At 42.6% G+C, this 12,173-nt stretch overlaps 1 pseudogene; it reads right to left on the bottom strand.

The window, feature by feature from the left end:
* Positions 1-7,615: 7,615 nt before the first annotated feature.
* Positions 7,616-11,663, bottom strand: LOC132886225 (uncharacterized protein K02A2.6-like; annotated as a pseudogene).
* Between the last annotated feature and the right edge of the window lie 510 nt (positions 11,664-12,173).

The raw sequence follows: 12,173 nt of genomic DNA, 5'->3' as shown, positions 1-12,173 counted from the left end.
GTAATGCACTTCATTTCAGAAAATCTTAGAGGAAAAGGGTCTTCTGTTGGTCTTTTCAGGAATGACCATATACCAGCATCCATTAGTACCACTACCATCACTGGATCCACAATGAAAATAGAATCAGTAAAATATAAAAGGTTTCAGACGCTATCTACACTTATTTATGTTAAGATGCACTTCATGAGCTGGGATTATTGGAGTAATCTGTACGATGTAAAGATATCTTTGAATGCTTATATTGTATTTTTATTGAAAATGCTTTAATGTTTAACAATATATAACTCATGTTTCAATTTCTTGTCCAGTTTTGGCAATTTATTATAGCAGTGGTACAGTGCTTCATGTCTGACTGCAATCAGTATATATCTATAAACAGGAGGGTTTAGACTTTGTCTTGTCTCATGCTTCATTCAAATACAGTCATGTTTAATTATGAGGAGATTGTATTTGGGAAAAATCATTATTATGTAATCTGTCTTCAAAAATGAATGCTGTGTCATGTAAAACCTGTCAGTTGTCCTGAGGTCCATACATATTTAGGGGCATAAAATTTATAAGGAAGTTCTCCTTTCCTCCCCTTTTAAATGAAAAGTCATGAATCTATGCAGTTTGTGCTCATCTCCTTTATGCATTAATCTGTTACTTCCATCCCAGCTTTGATCAGACTTTCAGCTGCAAAGCATTCATCACTCAGAGTTATTTTTAAAGACTTCATTGTATCTCAGAGAGAATCTCAGAGACACTGAGTAATACTGTCACTCAACATGAGGGGGATTACACAATTTCAGAATGACATACACTCACTGTCCAGTTTATTAGGGACAACTGTGCACCTGCGTGTTCATGAAATGATCTAATCAGCCAATCATGTCACAGCAGTGCAAGGCAAACCTGCAAATCATGCAGATACAGGTCAAGAGCTTCAGATATTGTTCACATCAACCATCAAAATTAATTAAAAAGCAGGATCTCTGTGACATCATGGATGTTGCTACCAAGTTCAGGATTGAACCCAGGAACCTGGAGTTGTGAGGCTTTAATATTAGAAATTTCTTTTTCAGTACCAACATCCTTGCAAGATTTTATAATGCATTTAGATTGTGTTCATATCATGTTGACTGATCACACTCACGCTACGTAATTCAAATTAGTAGATTAGATAATTGTTTTAATTAAAATTATTTTAATAATTAAAATAGTATTTTATGACAAATTAAATATTTTATGTGAACTCGACATAAGCTATATTTTCTCTGGTATCTGACTGTACACATATGGATTTTTCACTGTATCTGGTAGTCAGATGCAGTACAATTTTTAACCACACTCATTCCCATGTTAGTGAATCGGACAATCTTTCATTTGAAGTTACAGCAACGCAAACTATTTTAGTATTAAAACCCTAATATTATTTTAGTTATAAAATCTTACAGCAAAAGTATATTCAGTCTTCTCTGTCACTAGATTATGTCAATATTTTAGTAGTAGTGCTAGCCTGGCAAGCCAGACTAAATGTGAATATTTAGTCTGGCCTCACTCGTAGACATTTCCGGAGGGTGGGGGTGGAACAACCTGCTGTCTTTCAAACTGTCTCTGTGTGTATAGGCCAACGCTCTGACCAATCAGCACAACAGTGACTGTGACGTAGTCAGAGCGACAGAAAGCAGTGGGGGAGACCTTGAAATAAATAATTTTTCAAAATGCGTATTAATTAATAAACAGGTTCTAGATATTAAGAAGTTTGGAGATAATGACCACAAGTTTGGAGTCTGTACCACATACTTAAAATACACTCATTTTTTTCAAGTGTTTGCTTAAACTGTTTTTGAGAGTTTTTATTTTTATTTAGTGGTGTTTGGTGAAATAATTTCCCTTAAATTTAAAATAACGGGAAAATAAGAAACAATCAAAAAGTAAAGTTTCAAAGCTGTTTATTAATTCTTCGTACTGCACAAACTAGCCCCATCCTTTTGGCTACGAGCGGAGCCAGCTGGTAGATCAGACTTTTGCCATAGCCGGTCGGCAAAACAGCGAAAACGTCCTTCTTGAAAAGGAATGCGCGGAGAGCCTCTTCCTGCTCATGTTTCAATGAAAACTCCAAGTCTAATTCTTCTAAAACTGATTCCAAAGCGGAGTCAAACGAGCGCTGTTCACTAGCCCGTAGCCATCTTTCCTGTTGTGCTTTCTCCAGCATCGTGCAGCTTTGTCGTCACTCCTGCAAAAGCCCGCCCAAAGAATCCAAACAAAAACCTTGCGTTGTGATTGGCGGGCACGATTTGATGCCCGGGGTGTTTTTGTTGATATGGTGCGAGGTTAGACCCACTCGCAGGCAAAAAATATTTTTGGCCGCTAGGCGGGTGGGTCTAGTTTACTAGGCTATAGTAGTGCAATAAATGCAGAGACCTGGATTCAGAAATCCACAATCATTTAGAAACATTTCAGGGGATCAACATACCATTTTTAAACTAATTGTTGCAGTCAAACAATGGAAGAAACACCTGACCATAAAATTCTAAACTCAACAAAACTGAAATGTTTGATGTATGCACAGTATCGTGGCAAGTAATTTTCAAGATTTTCATCAAAACCTTTGAAATCATGACTAATACTTGCTAATACTTGGATGTATGGTCAAGTGCTAAACTGTGAAAAATGTGTGAAAAATCTCAGCATTACTATTGACATGCAGTCTTTTATATTATTGCTGAGAGAGGAAACACACTTTCATTTTGTACTCTATTTTTAACATTAAATCCAGAATTTGTCTTTCATGCAGGTTAGATTTTGCAATGTAAAAGTAAGCTGAAGTCATTTCTTATTCATATTTTTTGCAAATGAATGTAGACTTTGCTCAGGTAAAGTTTGAATACTTACCTGCATGGAAGCTGGAAGCACTGACTGAAATGAAACTGAAACTGGATATGAACAGGTGCTGTGTCAATAGCATCAGTCTATGTCTATTTAGTCTATGTCTACATTACAGCCTTGAAAGGCCATATAGCAGCTGCTTACAAATCAACACTGAAAGCTTAACACTAGTCAAGCAAAACATTTTCTCTTCCAAACATGATTTTCAAAGACACATGAGAATTTTAGTACCATTTAATAGGTTTATAAGGAGTTTTAAAGTTTATTTCTCAAATGTGATTTAATGTGATATTCTTTATTTCTGTACACTGTTATTATGAGGTTTGCAAATGTAAAAATAATAGTTTAGTTTTTCTTAGACACAATTATTATTCTGAACATAGAAGACTCTATTCTATGACACATTAAATGATTGAGGCCCTTAGTGGCATCAGCAGCTGTAGTTCGCTGTATGTTGAATGTCAGGAGACAACACATTGCAGGTCATCTTAGGGTCTTTGTTAAGCCCCATTTTTTAGTTGTCTACAATAAAACATGGGTTCCTCAGTCAAAGCTAACTAAGACTAACATTGCAGAGGTGTGTAAATTAACAAAGACAAAATCAAATAACATAATATGCACAGGCCCTATGACAATGAAGCGTGGCAATGTAGCTTACAGTTGACCTAGGCGATAAAATGATAGCAATATGTACCGTCAATAGACACTTCATCAAAAGGACTAACAAAATTGTTTGACAGAATGTTTGATATTTTAACTAAAATGCATTGAATGCAAACTGCCAGAAACAGTGTGGAGTGAGAGAATAAGCAGTGTTTCCCACCGTTCTTTAATATACTAATGGTGGTCTGTACGATGTAAAGATATCTTTGAATGCTTATGTTGTATTTCTATTGAAAATGCTTTAATGTTTAACAAGATATAACTCGTTTCAATTTCTTGTCCAGTTTTGTCAATTTATTATAGCAATGGTACAGTGCTTTATGTCTGACTGCGATCATTATAGATATATAAACAGCAGGTTTTATGGATATATAAACAGCAGGGTTTAGCCTTTGTCTTGTCTAATGCTACATTCAGATGCAGTCATGTTTATTGCAATTATGAGGAGATTGTCTCATCTCATCTCATTATCTCTAGCCACTTTATCCTGATCTACAGGGTCGCAGGCAAGCTGGAGCCTATCCCAGCTGACAACGGGCGAAAGGCGGGGTACACCCTGGACAAGTCGCCAGGTCATCACAGGGCTGACACATAGACACAGACAACCATTCACACTCACATTCACACCTACGGTCAATTTAGAGTCACCAGTTAACCTAACCTGCATGTCTTTGGACTGTGGGGAAAACTGGAGCACCCGGAGGAAACCCACGCGGACACGGGGAGAACATGCAAACTCTGCACAGAAAAGCCCTCGCCGGCCACGGGGCTCGAACCCGGACCTTCTTGCTGTGAGGCGACAGCGCTAACCACTACACCACCGTGCCGCCATGAGGAGATTGTATTTGGGAAAAATCATTAATATATAATATTTCTTCATAAATAAATGCTGTGTCATGTAAAACCTGTCAGTTATCCTGAGGTCCATACATATTTAGGGGAATAAAATTTAAAAGGAAGTTCTACTTTCCTCCCATTTTCATTTAAAAATCATGAACCTATGCAGTTTGTGCTCATCTCCTTTATGCTTTAAAGCCTCACTCACAACCTGCCATACGGGCTGCTATGGGTGGTCTATGGTAACATTTTTTGGCAACATCATGCTTGAGACTTGCGCAACACTTGCGTGTGTTCAGCACTGTAGAAGGTCTCAGATTGCCCGTGGAGACTTTTGGTCCTGCACATGCAAATTCCATAGGTCTTGCGACAAATCAAAAACTCATACACTACGTACGGGACCATACTCCTTTTGTACGCCTGAACCAAGTCAGATGCACGGCTAGTAGGGGCTTTTTGCGATGACAGTAAGATGCATGAGTGACACACAGTCATTGTATGAGTGACGTGCCTCAGAAATACTACAGAAGTATTCCACACTTGCTATTTGTGCGGCCCACAAGACAGAAGTACAGTGGTGCTTGAAAGTTTGTGAACCCTTTAGAATTTTCTATATTTCTGCATAAATATGACCTAAAACAACATCAGATTTTCACACAAGTCCTAAAAGTAGATAAAGAGAACCCGGTTAAACAAATGAGACAAAAATGTTATACTTGGTCATTTATTTCTTGAGGAAAACGATCCAATATTACATATTTGTGAGTGGCAAAAGTATGTGAAGCTCTAGGATTAGCAGTTAATTTGAAGGTGAAATTAGAGTCAGGTGTTTTCAATCAATGGGATGACAATCAGGTGTGAGTGGGCACCCTGTTTTATTTAAAGAGCAGGGATCTATCAAAGTCTGATCTTCACAACACATGTTTGTGGAAGTGTATCATGGCACGAACAAAGGAGATTTCTGAGGACCTCAGAAAAAGCGTTGTTGATGCTCATCAGGCTGGAAAAGGTTACAAAACCATCTCTAAAGAGTTTGGAGTTCACCAATCTACAGTCAGACAGATTGTGTACAAATGGAGGAAATTCAAGGCCATTGTTACCCTCCCCAGGAGTGGTCGACCAACAAAGATTACTCCAAAAGCAAGGTGTGTAATAGTCGGCGAGGTCACAAAGGACCCCAGGGTAACTTCTAAGCAACCGAAGACCTCTCTCACATTGGCTAATGTTAATGTTCATGAGTACACCATCAGGAGAACACTGAACGACAATGGTGTGCATGGCAGGGTTCCAAGGAGAAAGCCACTGCTCTCCAAAAAGAACATTGCTGCTCGTCTGCAGTTTGCTAAAGATCACGTGGACATGCCAGAAGGCTACTGGAAAAATGTTTTGTGGACGGATGAGACCAACATAGAACTTTTTGGTTTAAATGAGAAGCGTTATGTTTGGAGAAGGAAAAACACTGCATTCCAGCATAAAAACCTTATCCCATCTGTGAAACATGGTGGTGGTAGTATCATGGTTTGGGCCTGTTTTGCTGCATCTGGGCCAGGATGGCTTGCCATCATTGATGGAACAATAAATTCTGAATTATACCAGCGAATTCTAAAGGAAAATGTCAGGACATCTGTCCATGAACTGAATCTCAAGAGAAGGTGGGTCATGCAGCAAGACAACGACCCTAAGCACACAAGTCGTTCTACCAAAGAATAGTTAAAGAAGAATAAAGTTAATGTTTTGGAATGGCCAAGTCAAAGTCCTGACCTTAATCCAATCGAAATGTTGTGGAAGGACCTGAAGTGAGCAGTTCATGTGAGGAAACCCACCAACATCCCAGAGTTGAAGCTGTTCTGTACGGAGGAATGGGCTAAAATTCCTCCAAGCCGGTGTGCAGGACTGATCAACAGTTACCGGAAATGTTTAGTTGCAGTTATTGCTGCACAAGGGGGTCACACCAGATACTGAAAGCAAAGGTTCACATACTTTTGCCACTCACAGATATGTAATATTGGATCATTTTCCTCAATAAATAAATGACCAAGTACAATATTTTTGTCTCATTTGTTTAACTGGGTTCTCTTTATCTACTTTTACGACTTGTGTGAAAATCTGATGATGTTTTAGGTCATATTTATGCAGAAATATAGAAAATTCTAAAGGGTTCACAAACTTTCAAGCACCACTGTACATCTCACTTTCTGCCTCTATGTGTGGCATGCACACAGTGCACACGACCTGCACGCGACACGAGGGGCAAGACTCTGGGTATGTATATTGGGGAGGAACCAAGGAACTGATCACGTAGCATGTAGAAAGGAAGAAGACCACCTCATTTGCTGTTTTTATTTGAGTATATGTTAATTTACCATGCAAACGTCAAAGAATAAAACATGAGTATAAGGGAATCACGCATTTTATTACAACGTAAAAAATCCCAACTAAATAGCCCAACAGTTTGAGCACTGAAACACATTTTGACTCCGAGCTGCAGTCCTGCTCCTACTCCTCCTGAGTGGTGGGACGGGGTGTCGGGATGTCCTTGTCCTTATGGCATGGCACAGTGGCCTGACAGCGATGATTGGATTGCAATGTCCTCACTTCTGGGCATCGTTAGCTCAAACATACATGAATTTTATGCCATGAAAACTACACAATTTTCAGGGTGAGATCATTTACCCAACTGTGGTGTAGTGGTTCGCACTGTGGCCTCACAACAAGAAGGTTCTGGGTTCGAGCTCAGCGGCTGACAGGGACCTTTCTGTGTGAAGTTTGCATGTTCTCCCCATGTCTGCATGGGTTTTGTGGTAACTTGTAAAATAAAAGGACCACGAACACAGATGCCGAGTTTTCACCTTTATTTGAATTGTAGATATTAAACATACATTGTGGTGTCTTAGAGAACTAACGCATGCCTCAGGAACATCTCTTCTTCTGTTTTAACCCTTTCTGGCAATAGGAGTAATACATATCCATGCATTCTAATGGTCAATGCGCCACCTTGTGGTAATAATGTACATTGCCTAGATTTACTTCTGCATTACAACACTCCTCCCCCACTAAGTTCAGAAGTTCCCCCATTAAATAACTATGACTTCAAGAAACTGAAAATGAATCTGGTGTAAATTACCTTCATACACCTATACTGACATTAACACATTAAACACAAAATTATCTTTAGCAAGATTATTAGCCTACACACAACAAAATAACAGAACCTGGTATGTGCATAGAAAAGCAGTAGCACTTATCACAAATTCAGTCTGTCAGGAGGTTTCCGAGCACGCTGTGATCTGTGCACTGTCTCCTGTGAATCAGCAGTCACCACAGGTGTTGGTGCTTTGGGAGGATCCCGTGCTGCAGTCACCAAAGGGGTCTGGGGTGTCTGTGTGTCGGTGCATGATTGTCCATCCTCTGCCGGTGGCACAGACACCTCCGGTGGCGATTCCTCTGCTGGAGACGCTCCTCCAGTAGTCACCAGTGGCGACTCTGCAGTGCTGACAGTCTCTGGGCCTTTATCATGACGCAGGCGCACATGGTCCTGATGTCTGTGGAACAGTCGTCCATCACTCAGCTTGATGACGTAGGAGACGGGACCATTCTGTGTCTGGATAATCCCAGGAAGCCACTGCTGCTTGGAGTTACTGCAGAAGTTCTTCACATAGACATTGTAACCCGGTTGCAGCAGTCTCTCTCTCACATGAAGATCGTGGCTCTCCTTCTGCTTTTCTTGCTTTCTCGCTACCTTTGCTTTCAGGTCAGGGCGAAGCAGATCTAGCCTTGACTTAGGCCTACGGCCCATCAACATCTCTGCTGGTGTACGTGCAGTAGTGGTCTGAGGTGTGAGGCTGTACTTGAACAGGAAACGTGAGACTCGAGTACTCAGAGAGTCACCTGTCATGCGCTTCAAACCTTCCTTCACTGTCTGGACAGCACGTTCCGCCAGTCCATTCAATGCTGGATGGAAAGGAGCTGTACGAATGTAACGGATTCCGTTCTGCTCCATGAAGTCACTGAACAGCTCACTTGTGAAGGTTGGACCATTATCCGTGACTAGGGTGTCGGGTAGACCATGAACTGCAAACACTTGTCTGAGTTTCTCAATGGTTGAGGAAGCTGTTATGTTGCCCATAATGTGACATTCTATCCACTTAGAGTGGGCGTCGACCATGACAAGAAACATCTGCCCCATGAAGGGCCCTGCAAAGTCCAGATGTAACCTAGACCAGGGATGGTCTGGCCACTCCCATGGATGCAAGGGAGCTGGTGGTGACATTTTCTGATTGGCTTGACACTGTGAGCATGATGTCACCTTGTTTTCCAGGTCTAAATCCATTCTTGGCCACCAGACGTAGGATCTTGCAAGACTTTTCATCCTAGACACACCTGGATGTGTCTCATGCACTTCCTCCATAATCTGTGAACGGCCTGGGGGAGGTACGACGACCCTCGTCCCCCAGAAGATGCAGCCATCTTGTAAGCTCAGTTCAGTCTTTCTTTTCACATAAGGCCTCAAATCCTCACTCTCTACCACAGCAGGCCAGCCTTGTAGCAGGTAAGTCTTTACCTTGGACAGGACAGAGTCTCGCTCAGTCCATTGCTTTACCTGGGATGCAGTCACTGGTGTTTCAGACAACTTCTCTAATGAAAAGACAGTCTCTGGAGGCACGTAAGTGGTGACTGGCGTCTCGGGCAATGGCAGGCGACTGAGTGCATCAGCATTTGCATTGTCTTTTCCTGCCCTGTACACTATGGTATATTGGTAGGCTGACAATGTTAGTGCCCAACGTTGGATTCGGGCGGAGGCAAGTGGTGGGATGCAACATGTCTCGCCAAACAGACTCATCAGTGGTCTATGGTCTGTATGGATTTTGAAAGGACGGCCATAGAGGTACTGATGGAAGTGCTTAACAGCAAACACAATTGCCAGACCTTCTTTGTCTAGCTGCGAGTACCCCTTTTCCACAGCCATCAATGTGCGTGAAGCAAAGCCAATAGGCTTCTCTGATCCATCTTCTATTATGTGCAACAGCACTGCCCCTACACCGTACGGCGAGGCATCACATGAGAGGGTCACCTCTTTGTCTGGATCGAAATGCACAAGCAGTTTCGCTGAGTGGAGCAGTTCTTTCACTTCCTTGAAAGCTTTCTCTTGCTCGTCACACCACTGCCACTTTGTGTCATTGTGCAGTAGTTTGTACAGCGGTGCCAAGACCTTTGAGAGGTCCTTGAGAAATTTACCATAGTAATTCACCATACCTAGAAATGATCTGAGTTCGGTGACGTTCTTGGGGCTCGGGGCTTCCTTGACAGCCCTCACTTTGTCTTCCACTGGGTAGATACCCTCAGCTGTTATCTTATGTCCCAGGTAAGTGACACTTGGTGCCATGAACGTGCATTTGTCTTGTTTCAATCTCAGCCCTGCATCTGAGAGTCTCTGTAGCACCTGCTCTAAGTTGCTGAGATGCTTGGCCCTGGTAGCACCTGTAATGAGAAGATCATCTAGGTAGCATGCTACATGTGGGATGCCTTGCAACAGACTGTCCATTGTCCTTTGGAAAATGGCGGGGCTGGATGCCACTCCGAACACTAAGCGGTTGCACTTAAACAATCCTTTGTGTGTGTTTATTGTGACAAACTCCTTGGACTCTTCGTCTAGCAGCAGCTGCTGATCGGTGTGGCTCATGTCCAGTTTTGTAAATGACTTGCCCCCTGCCAGGGTTGCAAACAGGTCATGCACCCGTGGCAACGGGTACTCCTCCAGCTTTGAGACCTGGTTCATGGTAAGTTTATAGTCCCCACATATCCGCACTGTTTTGTCAGGTTTCATAACAGGGACAATGGGAGCTGCCCACTTGGAGAACTGGACTGGCTTGATGATGCCCCGCCCCTGTAATCGCTCCAGCTCCTCCTCCACTTTCTCTTTCATTGCGTAGGATACCACTCTGGGCTTGTAGAAATGTGGTGTGGCATTGGGGTCAACGTGTAGTTTCACCGTCACTCCCTTGAGTGTGCCCAGTTCGTCTCTGAACACCTCATTGTATCGCTGCAGAACGTCCTCTGTTGTGCGAGTGTACTTCACCTCATGCCAATTAAGTTTAATTTTTCTGAGCCAGTCACGGCCCAAAAGACTGGGTCCACTACCCTTGGCCACCACTAGTCTACCCTCAGCCTTCTGATTTCCCACGGCAATGCTCACCTTTAACACTCCTAGGTGGGGTATGGGCTGCCCGGTGTATGTCCTTAGCTTGAGCTTTAATGGAGTCAGGGGCGGTGGCTTGGACTCCATGTCCTCCTGTAGGTCTCCTCACTGATGACCGATGCTGTTGCCTCTGAATCAATCTCAAACTTGACATCCTTTCCCTGTACAGTGACTGTGGCGCAATATGGCATAGGCGGTTCCTCCTCAGTTTCCACTCAAAACATGTCAAAAGAACATATAGCCTCTTCGCTTGCTTCCTCTACATGATGTGTGGCAACCTGATTTTTCTTTTCTTTCCCCTTTTTAGTTTTAGTCTTATTTTTAGCACCTCTACACTTCTTTTCTAAGTGTCCTTTTTTCTTGCAACCATGGCAGACTGCATCTTTGAATTTGCATTCATTTGCATAGTGTGCACCTCCACACCTAAAGCATTCAACTGGCTTGCCATATTTTGAACTGTCTTTCTGTACATGATGCACTGCCACAGGTTGTGCCCCAGCATGCCCTTTCTGAATGTCTTTGGCATTGCTAGCAGCCATTTCCATGCTCTGAGAAATCTCTAGCGCTTTTTTGAAAGTCAATGGTGGTGTTGTCTCACTCAGCAAGCGGCGCTGAATTGCATTATCATTTATGCCGCATACAAGTCGGTCACGCAGCATGTCATCTAGCACTGCTCCGAATTCACAATGCTCCGATAGCTGTCGAAGCTCTGCTACGAAGTTAGCCACTGACTGACCTGACTTTCTGAAGTGACTGTGGAACTTGAAACGCTGGACAATTACAGATGGTTTAGGATTGTGGTGGCTGCCTACGAGTTTGACTAAGTCGGCATATGGAATTTCACCTGGTTTCCGTGGTGTCGCTAAGTTCCTTATCAGCTTATAAGTCTTTGCTCCACACACACTCAGGAGAATCAAGCGCTTCCTAGCCTTTTCAGTAATTCCATTAGCATTGAAAAAGTGTCCCAACCTTTCCTCATACTCAGTCCAATCCTCGTCTCCCTCCACATATTCACCGATTGTCCCAAACGTTGCCATGATATGCTCAGGTCGTTGTACTTCTCTGTGTCCCCCTTCCACAGCAACTGGCGCTCTGTTTCCCTCGACGACCACTTGTTCCTCGGCGATGTCTTGTTCCTCTTCACCGTTTTCACTCATGTAGCCGCCTATTGAAAACTAGCTATCACACTTGACTAGCTATAGCTAACAAAAAAAATAAACGTGAAAACAAACTCTTCCGCTTCACCTCGTCGCCAAAAATATGTGGTAACTTGTGAAATAAAAGGACCACGAACACAGATGCCGAGTTTTCACCTTTATCTGAATTGTAGATATTAAACATACATTGTGGTGTCTTAGAGAACTAACGCATGCCTCAGGAACATCTCTTCTTCTGTTTTAACCCTTTCTGGCAATAGGAGTAATACATATCCATGCATTCTAATGGTCAATGCGCCACCTTGTGGTGATAATGTACATTGCCTAGATTTACTTCCGCATTACAACAGGTTTACTCCAGGTGCTCCGGTTTCTCCCATAGCCCAAAGACATGCAGTTAGGTTAACATGGGGTGGCCTTGGGCTGAAGTGCCCTTGAGCAAGGCAACT

The sequence above is a fragment of the Neoarius graeffei genome, chromosome 5, assembly GCF_027579695.1.
Source record: "Neoarius graeffei isolate fNeoGra1 chromosome 5, fNeoGra1.pri, whole genome shotgun sequence".
NCBI classification, from domain to species: Eukaryota; Metazoa; Chordata; class Actinopteri; order Siluriformes; family Ariidae; genus Neoarius; species Neoarius graeffei.
The sequence above is the reverse complement of the archived record's forward strand: the minus strand, read 5'-3'. Positions and strand labels throughout refer to the sequence as shown.